This window comes from Cryptotermes secundus, unplaced genomic scaffold, assembly GCF_002891405.2.
Source record: "Cryptotermes secundus unplaced genomic scaffold, Csec_1.0 scaffold66, whole genome shotgun sequence".
In the NCBI taxonomy this organism is placed as follows: domain Eukaryota; kingdom Metazoa; phylum Arthropoda; class Insecta; order Blattodea; family Kalotermitidae; genus Cryptotermes; species Cryptotermes secundus.
The window spans coordinates 1,730,894-1,742,874 of record NW_019731262.1 but is presented as its reverse complement, the minus strand read 5'-3'; the positions used below and the strand labels follow the sequence as shown (position 1 = coordinate 1,742,874).

Here is an 11,981-nt window from a genome sequence, read left to right as displayed (position 1 = left end):
TGGACAAAGTGGCGCTGGGGCAGGTTTTCTCCGAGTACTTCGGTTTCCCCTGCCAATTTTAATTCCACCAATTGCTCCACAATCACCCTCACCTATCATCTGGGGCTGGTACAATAGGCCAGAAGTGGCCGCAGTACAAGAGGCTTAGTCCCACCCCACTAGCAATAAAAAAATACATTACGTCACCCTACTTCCTGAATACAGCTGCAACCACTGCTCTCACAACTCCTTGCCATACTTCCCTTTATGCGCAACCAAAAGAGCAGGCCAAAAAAGACAGACTGTACGTCCGTGTTTTTCTTATTTTTTCCTGAGTACGGATTTCTGCGAGTGACAGTCCTGTGAGACTGTCTATATTTGTACATACTGTAGTGAATCAGTACGTGCTGCGTGGAGCAGAATAGAGATGGAGCAGATAGCTAGCAACTGGCTGGCTGCTGCGTGTGCTGTATTCCCATACTCTGCAACTGAACGGTTTCTGGACCACAGCAGATAAGGCTGGGGAGTAGGGGGGGGAACTACAGTGTCCCCTTTTATCTATTAAAGCAACAACGGATGACTTAAAACATATTATCTCTAACTGTACGATTTCAAACGGGGATTTCTTTTAAAACATTCCTTTCAAAACGTGTGTTTCAGTGGGTTCACTTATTGTAAACTTAAAACGTCACTCAGGGTGCGTCATCAGCAGATAGTGACGTAGATCGTTACGTCATCATTAAAACATGACTTTTTTTCAACGTACAATGGGAAATAATGTCGAAAAAATTGGCAATCTCGTTAAACGCGCGGGACTTTGCTACCCTAAGGTTTCGTGCTCAAAATATGACGTACCATAAGAATGTTCTATACAAATTGAATACTCGAAATGTTTTGCTTTTGAGGTTCTCACAGCGGTGTCTAAGAAGAGTACGAGATTCTGGGTTGTAGCGCCGTCTATTTCGAAGGAAACCCGGTTGTTTCATAGCGACTTATCGCCACCGTCTTCAGGATCGAATAGTAAACCAAACAAGAAACCAAGAGAAGCAGGTGGAAAGCATATCTTACCCTACTCTTCAACCATGAAGATAGAAGCGATACATTTCTGCGAAATATGAGCTCTCCGAAGTACACGGCGTCCCAACCTAAAAAGCCTTACTATACATAGCATGTAGCTCATATTTATGTGTACGTGCCATAGTTCAGCCAATTTGGGGCTGACGTCTTACCGTGGAGCCTCGAGTTAAATACCGAGTGACTTCATGGTGGACGAACTGGCAGTGAAATGGGATATTTTTCCGGGTTTCTTAGGCATTCCCCTGCTCTTCATAATTCTAACATTGCTCCACAATTACCTATCACCGCTCCTTGAGGTGTGCGATAGCCCTGGCCTGGCAACACGTTATCACATCTTCAGGCTTTACATGGCTGCAACATTCGCGAACATGGCTCGTCGTGTCGGCCTGTGTCTCCAGGCAGGGGAAACAAATGTCAACATCTTCTGTAACATAATTATCTTCACGCCTACCGAGATTTGTATTCGCCAAGTTTAGTTTCCATCGGTAAATTATTGCGTGATTTATAATTATTTTTTGGAGACCTATCTAAGTGTATCACCCTGTATAAGTATCTATGGTATCATTCAATATATTATACAGCTAACTTTAAATGCAGTGCAGTTTACGTTTTATGATTTATAATAGAGTAAAATTGAGTATCAAACACATCACTCGAGGCACAAACCATATTAGTTTTGGGTTTGTGTGCTGCATGGGTAAAATCTCAATTATATTTAATTGAGATGCATTAATAATAGTGAATTGAAGGGCACACACGCTCTATGAGTGATTTAATTAGTTATGTTTAGTATGGGAGAGCAGAAATGTGAGCGCTGCATAGCCTAAATCCAGGTGTGCGAAATTTAATGTTCCTATTTTATAGTGTGCGTACCCACAACAAGCAGCCTTCTTGTAGCACAGCGGGTTGCGTGCTGCTGGGACATCGATTCCGTAGTACCGAGACACTAGCTGAAGGGCGCAATTTGCACAGCGTCTAGTTTAAAGTTGACGGAATTACATAGGGACGTACAATATTATATTTCAGCATCCTGTTACACTCACACAATATATATGGATAAATACCGTCTTAAGTGCAACAAATTTTATTGTAGTTTTTACTTCTTTTCCTCCTCCACACTACATGTACGTACACTACGTATTAAAGACAAGCAGCGACACACACAGAGAGCGCCTACACTGAACAACACATGAACAACGATAAAAACAAGAAGTGGCCGCTGCAGCACCGTAGATATAGGGCATGTACCCTGAAAAAATTTTAACAAAAAATTTGAAAAAGAAAGAACAGAGATCTTATAGACATTTTAACTTGAATTAAGTTTTAAAAAGTGCTAATTTAAAAATCAAATCGACGCGTGTAGATTAACAAAGATTTTATACAATTAGAAAGACTGGTAATTTTAAATTTTAACAAGCAGTGTAACAGCTACGTGAGTGATACACACCTGATGATGGCCATTTAGGGCCGAAACATGTAGTGTGGAGGAGGAAAAGAAGTAAAAACTACAATAAAATTTGTTGCACTTAAGACGGTATTTATCCATATATATAGGGACGTACGTTTCTCGAAATTATATATATATGTAAACAATTCCTCGTCTCTTTCGCCATGAAAACTGTCCCTTTAAATCACCATGGTTATTATATGTACCTCCTGCTTTGACATTAAAAAACTCTGCATTCTGTATTTGTGTGTTCCGTATGGTTCTCACAGTAAACAGCATTAACCGGTTGGGCTTTGTAGCGGAGACGTAATGTGTTTACTCTGAGGTACGAACTGAATTTATATATACTGCATTTTGCCCACACAGCGTATTTATGTGTTCCATATGGTTCTCACAATAAACATCGATTCTTTCCCTAAACGGCATTAACCGGTTAGGCTTTGTAGCGGAGACGTAATGTGTTTCCCGTGAGGTACGGACTGAATACATCACCATATGAATGAAAATTCCGCGACTCATGTTTCAAGCCTCTGCTTCTAACCATTTTGACTTCACATTCACATTTCCCTCAACAGAAAGACAAACGGGCGAAGCCTGGGAACCTTTTTAACAAAATTATACTCTCCCCTCCCCAAATAAAATGTCTCTCTCTCTCACACACTTCTTCTGTGACTCTTCATATACGTGTATTCTTGCACTGTCATCTGTTACCTCTCTCTCAAATCAAAAGCGATTATCAGAATTCCGCCCCAAGGCAATACATTCCTGTTTAACTTATTTCACTTGCTACAAAATCAAAAAATAATACGGGGCATGTAGCACACATGTGAGAGACGTGATTACGTAGCTTGGCAGGAGAGCCAGGTGGGATGGCAACGTTGAAATGGATCTTCAGGAAATTTAATGGGGTGTACCAGATTGATCTGGCTCAGGATATTGATCAGTAAGGACTTTTGTGAACACGGTATTGAATATTTGGATTGCATAATTTGTTTGGAATTTCTTGATCGGTCGGGAAGTATTAGCTTATTAAGAAGGACTTTGCTTCATAGAGTCTGTTTTTAAGTATGAGTGTAAAACGTCATCTCTGATCCAAAATGAAAATACAGATTTTGAATGTTGCGTGTTGTGGTTTGTTCGTCTGTAGTTAAACTCTTACACATGGGGTGAGACCGGTTCTGAGTTCCCGTAGCCAGCGTGTCAAGCGAGTTTGCTTTGAACCAATCCTCACTGTTAACGATCCCATTAAGGGATAGGAATATAATTGTGTAAGGAAATACGGCGCTTCTAATGGCAGCATTTCTGCTCTCTACCCTCGGGATTATTATTTTGTTCATGGCAAATATCTCAGTAGATTTTTGGCCAGATTAATGCAGCGAATTACATTGCAGAGGTTTATTTTGCGACATAAGGGCACCTGAGGTCGAAGGCAGGATCTTCTGTGTATACTACATTAGCTTCATTATGTTGTCGTTAACAGTGCTCAGTGGTTTAAAAATTGTTCAATTTTCCCACACAATGTGAGTCATGAGATATGGTCATGAGCCCTTCGGGACTCGGAACCAAAAATAGCTGTGCTGAGGGTCAGCAGCAGTTTACCTAATCGATCGTCCACACAACCATTTTATGGTTTTCATGTGATGATCACACTAAACAGTAACAGCTTCTCTAAAGCAACATTAACATGTGCCCTTCCTAACGTAGACGCTTTATGTTCCCTGTGAGGTACGAACTAATTTGTTAAATTTGCAAAACAAGATTCTGCGCACCATTGGTAAATGTTCTAAATTTCATGCCGGTCTGCGAGTTGTGCATGGTTTTTCAAGTGCCATGTATTTATGATTACAGAGCAAAATTGTGCAGCCTACAAGCAGAGGCTATACAAAATCATGAAAGTGAAAATATTCGGTACAACGAAAAATGTGAAGCTCAACACAAAATATAAGATACTTAAACTTGGCGTCGGTGAAGCATACGAGTACGACCGTTCAAGTGACTAGGCAGACGTTGTAACATTAGCTACATGAGTGAGGACATGATCTGCTGTGCCAAGCCTAGACTGACAGAGACCTTATATATATTGTACGTACATGTATACTAGAGTCACGTGTAAAACTGTAAATAGTACTCGTAAATATCCCAAAAAAAACGGACTAATAACAGTTGTCTATGTGGAATGCTGACATGTAAAATTATAAACATAGACGATATGTATTACTGATTATGTGTACGATAAATGACAGACCCGTCCTCTCGTCAGATAGGACTCCCCACATGATAAAGCCGTAACTGCTTGGAAGTAACAAAAATCTGGTTCCTAGACTCCAAGACCGACTGGCCGGCTGAACGTTGGTCGTCCCCGGGGCTTTGAACTTGAATGCGACAGAGCTCTTGCTCATCTTCAATCTAAATGCGTCCACTTCCGATAAATGTTTCCCTTCCCAACGCTTTACGGTCAATCGCCCCCCCTTTTTTTTATTAGAGGGACTGACGGTCACTCGCTGCCTTTGAAACGTCAAAGCCGACTAACTTTCTTCCCCCCCTCCCCGTAAAATGTATTATCTCTCACTACACCCTCTACTACATTCTCTTCTTTCTACATATGCCTTCTTTGCACTTCAGTGGGCCAAAATGTAAGCTTTTATTCCTTGCAATAATATAGAGTAGTGAACAAATTGTAATTTACAAATAACAATGTAATTTGGAATATTTAATTTGGATGTATTATTACATGTCAGCCATTTTAAATGATATGCCCTAAATAAATAATGTAATATATGCTTTGTAAAGCACGTTTTGCCGGTCACGGTAGCCGAGCGGTCTAATGCATGTACTGTCTTCCCTCGCTTGGAAACCGGGATCGTGGGTTCGAATCCCATTCAGGGCATGGATGTTTGTGTGTGTGCGTTTTTCTGTGTTTGTGTACAAGTATAGGCCTTGCGACGAGCTGGCCACCCGCCCAAGGAGTCCTACCGAATGTGTAAGATCTAGAAAAACCGAAGTGAACGGAGTTCATGGAGGTAGGCCTAGGCCCACTGGGGCTGTAGTGCCAAGGGAAAAGGAAAAAAAGCACGTTTTATTCTTTAAAATAATTAGTGAGAGCCTCAACATTCAAGGAGCGGGACAGATGATTACCCAGCAGTGTCCTCTGGTCCTTACATTATTGTGTATGGTCGGTGTTACATTTTGATAATGACGTTGGAAGGGCTGTATTAGGGCGAAAATTTCGTGAGAGATGCGTGTGAAAGATGCAGATCAACTCAGCATCAGCTCTAGGACAGAGGAAAACCAGGGATAATCCAGATAGAATTATCTGGTCGCAGGACATTCCGGATGCAAAATAAAGTACAGCCAGTAGTCCGGCATTAAAGACACGAAAACTAACTTTAGTCCCTTTATGGTTGTTGCTTTAATTGGAAAAAATAAAGTTACATATTTGTCTTGAAGGAAAGTTCATCTAAATAGTATATATATAAAGTCAGTTCGTACCTCACATGAAACACTGTGTCTCCAACAGAAAGGCCAACCGGTTAATGTTGCTTAGCAGAATACTTTCTTTTAATATGAGAATCGTATGAAACACATAAATATAATTTGTACGTAAAATGCAGAGATTTTGATTTTAAGGCATGTGCTTTAAGGGTTATAACCTGCTGAGTCTCCTGCATGTGTTGTTACGCTACTTCTGACATTGCGCTGTGGTAGAACGAACCATTGTTTGAAACAAACTTATTTATGTAACTTTCCATGAACTGGGGCCTGTTTTGTGCCATAGTCTATTGCATGTGCTATAACTCACAATATACATTATATAGCTGACTCGTCTTTTCTCAGCCCAGTTCCTGCCTTTACTTCCTGCACGTACCGGAAGTTACATCCGCCACTCTAGCGCCGCTCATCACGCAACGGGCGGTCTTGCTACTACAGTATACCTCCCATAATAACCGTACTTTATTATAAGACAAGGTCTATGGAAAAGTGCCGATACTGCATTTTTACCTCGATTAGGGCGTTTAAGAACAATTCTGAATGGCGATTTATGACGTGTCACCCAACTACGGTCTCGATAAAATAGGCGGAACGGTTTTACGGTTGATAGAAATATGTTTAAAAGTTCTGTAGGGTATTAATTTATAGATTTTATGTGGCTGTTAACATGTTACATGTACTTTCAAGGCTTTAAACTCTGCTCGGATGATAAAACTTCGGACGAGAGACAAGATTTGTGGATTTCAACAATGTGGGCTATAATGGGACATAGTGTCCTTTTTTTTACTGAATTCGTTATTTAACAACGTTGTCGGAATAGCATGATTGATGAACTTGGGGCAGTTGGTGGAACGGGAGCTGGTAGGGAAACCAAAGTACTCAGAGCAAACCTCCCCCAATGCCAATTTGTTCACCACAAATCCCGTGTGAACTGACGTGGGATTGAACGCTGGCCGCCACGACTAGAAAACGGTGACCAACAACTTAGCCTCTGGCTTTCGATATATAACAACGTAAACATTAAAACATACAAAACTGTAATTTTGCCTGCTGTTTTGTATGAGTGCCGCCGAGATATTTCAGTCAGCAAAGCGACGGGCTACGGGCTGTACGGGCGAGGAATTTGGGTTTGATTTCTCACAGTGTCCAGGCTGCTTCTGGGGCCCAAAAAATATGTACCGGGGGCTCTTTTTCCGGGGATATAGTGGACGGGGCGTGAAGCTCCTCGCGTACCTCCCTTTAGTGCTGAGGTCAAACTTTGGTCTGTACTTCCGCTTCTCCATACGTCTTCATGGTGTGGCGCTTACTTAAATAAGCACAGGGGCAACTTTACCTTTGAATGTGCATGAAACTTGGTCTTTTACCTTAAGGGAAGGACATATACTGAGGGCGAGATTTGGGGTTCTTATGGCGATTATTATTGCGACATGAGGGCTCAAAGCCAGAATTCTCGTATGAGAAGAAACATCCATTGCTAGGCTACGGCATGGTAAACACGCGATGGCGCTATTCAAAATATGTCACAATATGAAAATTACTATCTTCAGGGACGTGACAACGTGTGATCTGGTAGCAATGTTCCGACATTTCGGATGGACCCGCTGTCTCCGTCTTTCTGAAGATAGCGGCAATAGGTTATTTCGAAACGGTACTTTTATACCAGACTACACGGCGTCATGACCCGCGAAGCAAGAAATCTTTATATTCATCGCCTTTGGAACGTAAAATCGTATGCAGTTTATGTTGCTTTCAATTTCTGATTTTTTATTTCTTTACTGCTTATGCGGTACTGGTTTTGTGGACGAAAGTCAGATGTGAGTCTGCATAGCCGGCCTTCAGGTCGAGATTTGAATCCGAAACCTCGAGACTACGAAACAGGAGATCTTTCCACTCCACCATGATTTTCGTTTCTAGACCTATAGATGTGATGGGCAAGACATGTAACACGAGTTAGACCTACTCGTATACATTACGTTCATTGGTTGCAAATCATATCTACTTTTCTTCCCCCCCGCCACACATTTCTTATACATAACCTGCAATAAATGTAATGTTCAGTAAGTACTGGCTCGCGAATGAGTTATGCCCAGTGGTGTAACTCATATATGCATGTATTTTGTTCACTAAGTTATTATTTTAATAGTTGTATTGGGGTTTTACTCAGGCCTGTCTGGTAGAGTTAGGACGGTGTATCTTTTCAGTCTATGTGCAGTTTCGCTATTTTCCAGTAGGTTCACTGCTAGTGCATTTGTGTGGTTTTCTAATTTTCTTAAGTACTTGGTAAATCCACTTTTATATTTCACTGAGCACTGTGTATATTTGTATATCTTCATGGATCCTGTGGTTGTTTATATAACAAGATGCGTTCATTTGTATCTAGTTAAACATTTTGCTTTCTCGGGACCGCCTTAGTCCAGCCATCACTTCGAAGCAGTCCATTGGATCCTGTAAGAAATAACAAGTTCTGGGAAGAAATAATCGCCTACTTTTTCTAATATAAATAGAGGGTTGGCCTTGGCACGAACCGCATAAAAACACCGTGCATAACAGTTCCTTTATCATTGCATGTGTATTTCTTGCTGCGGGAACATGTTTACCGAACCGTTGCCTAGAAGTGGTCGTCTTTTCTGACTCCACTCTTCTGGCTTTCAGGCGTGATACACAATGCTGCTTAAGGCTGCTCAGCAGTTTGTGAGGCTATAATGTTGGTATTTCTGATGGGATGGATTTATGATTTATGCCATCGAGATGTGTATATATGTACTAAGTTTCATGAAGACTGATTCAGGCATTCTGAAGTTGTTACGGGGGACACAGATACAGACACACAGACAGCAAGGTGATCTCATAAGCCTACATTTTTCAAAATAAGGAAAGTAGGCTGAAAACAAGGTTACTATGGAAACGTGAAATGAAAGCTGACTTCTCAGATTTTAATCTAATGCTGTGACTGGAAATCTGGAAACGAAAAATCTCCATCACTTCACAGATTTGTATTGTGGCATGTAGACCTGTTGCTAGGCAACGACCGCGAAATAAGCAGCTATGCAACAGCCGTTGCTAGGTAATGGCAGCAACAAACATGCATTCAACAATAGAAGAGATGTTATAGGCGGTGTTCTTTGTACGGTCCGCGCCGAGGCTATATAACGAAGGCCCAGCCGCCATTAGAAGAGAGTCTTGAGACGGCATTGAGAAGAGAAGGATGTTGGTGTGAGATGGCCTGGAAGTTAGTCAGTTTGAGCACGTGAACACGGAGGCTAAGGAAGCTACGACGTTGGAAGCCGTTACCAGGCGACAACCGGTAAAGATGAAGCAGAATGTGAAGACTTACTGCGTGCTGTGGTGAAGTGCAGAGTGTGTGAATTAGCGACAGCACTATAGTTAGTTGTAGTTACGATCTGTAAGTGTTCAATAAATGCAGTTACCAATCCGAATCCATCTGTAATCACTCGTACACTAAACAGTATGTTGAGCTTTAAGCCAAAACAAAGCACTGTTCATATATTTTTCTTAGCGATCGTTTATCTGTTGTACGAGAAACTAATATTTCGTTACTGAGGGGAATTTTTTGGTTCTGTACTTACGACTCCATTTGGAGGCCGCGCCATAGCTCAAGCGGTTAGTCGCTGGCTTCCCACCGCGGCGGCCCGGGTTCGAACCTGGGTCTGGTCAAGTGGGATTTGTGGTGGATAATGTGCCGCTGGGGCAGGTTTTCTCCGAGTACTTCGGTTTCCCCTGCCAATCTTCATTCCACCAATTGCTCCACAATCACCCTCACCTATCATCTGGGGCTGGTACAATAGGCCAGAAGTGGCCGCAGTACAAGGGACTTAGTCCCACCCCACTAGCAATAAAAAAAATATGTTTCCATTTTAAAGCGCTCGATAATTGATATTTACGCAGGAACAATCCTCGGGTTTGTAATGCCGCCCAATTAGGAGAGTGCCTTACATTCTGGCGAAATACATATCGACTACATTCTCAGGGACAAGAGTAAATCAAACAGGAAACCAGTAGAACCGATAGGGATAGGTTTGTCTATTTTGCGTAACAAAATAGTAGACGATAACATAAAATATGGACAGTTTAAGATTTCTTTTTGTGATTAATGTACCCAATCTAGTGTAGAGAAAATGAGTTTTTTGGTATATATTAAGGTAAAGTTGTCCCTTGTGCTTAACTAATTTAAACACTGCGCCACGCACTGGGGGAGTGGATGTATAAATCTATATTTTTCTTGACCTCGTCACTAGCTGGAAGTAAGTGGTGAGCTTCACGTCCCTGCCGCTTTACCCCCGAGGAAAGAACTCTCAATTCCCATTGAATAGGAGACTTGATGGGCCCCGGAGCCAGTCTGGACGACATGGATAAAAGAAAATTCTGACCTTACCGGGTCTCGAACTGTGACTCCTCAGTCATCCAGCTCTTAGCATGTCGCTGTACGGACTACGCTGTCCCGGCTCCTTGGTACATGTTCCTTACTTACTTATGGAGCTGAGTCCTTCTTGAAGAGAAGCCAAATCTGCAGCTACTCAAGAATTTCTCAGCATTGTGTGGAACCCGAAGGTTCATTACCGTGTTCACAAGAGCTCGCCACTGATCCCTATCCTGAGCCAGATCAATCCAAACCATACCATCCCATCCTATCTGTCTGAGATCCATTTTAATATTGTCCACCTACCTACGCCTTGGTTTTCCCAGCGGTCTCTTTCCTTCTGGCTTTCCCACCAATATCCTATATGCATTCCTCTTCCACATTCGTGCTACATGCCCTGCCCACATCATCTTCCTTGACTTGATCATTCTAATTATACTTGGAGAAGAGTATAAGTTATGAAGCTCCTCATTATGCAGTTTTCCCCAACCTTCTGTCGCTTCATCCCTCTTGGGTCCAAATATTCTCCTCATTTCCCTGTTCTCAAACACCCTTAGTCTATGTTCCTCCCTTAATGTCAGAGACCAAGTTTCACACCCGTTAGGCTATCAAAACAAAGTGGAAATACGTTGTTCCGTAGCCACCCCTGTTCTAAGATTTATTTAAAAATATTTAACCAAACATTTCGCTACTGAATTTTAGGATTTAACATTTAGTGTATAGTTCTAGGATATGGTAGGCTAATTACGCTGTAAAAGCAGATTATCAGAATGGACTAGCATTGTGGTGTCTGACCGTTTGCTGCTGGCCGTAGTTGGATAATGGCGAGACTCCTGGCACTTAGCTGAGTCCGGAGTCCACTCAAGATACAATCTCAGTGTGACTACATTATTCTCTTCAGACTAACGCTCAGGCTAGTCGCACGTAAAATACAAGCTTACTACAACTTCACGATTCTCTTGTGCGAACCGGAACAATGCCAACAGGGTGTGCAAAGAAAAATACCCTGTTTGGGTTTTAAATCCTCACTCTGATGAAAATCAAGAGTGTCATCTTCTGGAAGTTTACGCTATATAATGTAGTAGAAGTTTACCGACGTTTCAGAGGAAGATACGCCTATTGCTTTTACCTTTATTTTCGAAGAGTAAACCAAATCACCATTATCATTACTAATTTCATGCAGACTGTCATTCCAAATTGTTGGTTTGAAAATGTCTTTTCTCCCTACTTTGGCATTCAAATCTCCTAACAAAATTTTAATAGGGTACTTCGGGAATTTATCAAATACATGTTACAGTTCTTCATAGAATCTATCCTTTATGTCATCAATTTTATCTTCTGTTGGGGTGTGAACATTCATAACAATGATATCAACCTAGCGACCTTTTAGTATTATATATGATATCCTATCACTAACAAATTCTACCCTCTTAACTGCTGAGGGTAGAATTTGTTAGTGATAGTACAAGGTCAAGTCCATATATAGATTAAATTATTGGGGATCATCAGTGGGGGTTTCGACGTAACAGATCAACTACAGATCAGATCTTTTGCATTCGTCAGATACTGGAGAAAAAATGAGAGTACGATGAGACAGCACATATTCATATA

General features: G+C 41.5%; 1 long non-coding RNA gene across 1 annotated transcript in view; it reads left to right on the top strand.

Annotated features, from left to right (window-relative positions):
• LOC117282495 overlaps window positions 1–11,981 on the top strand; it is a 149,085-nt gene that overhangs the window by 14,675 nt on the left and 122,429 nt on the right. The gene's annotated exons all lie outside the window — the stretch shown is intronic.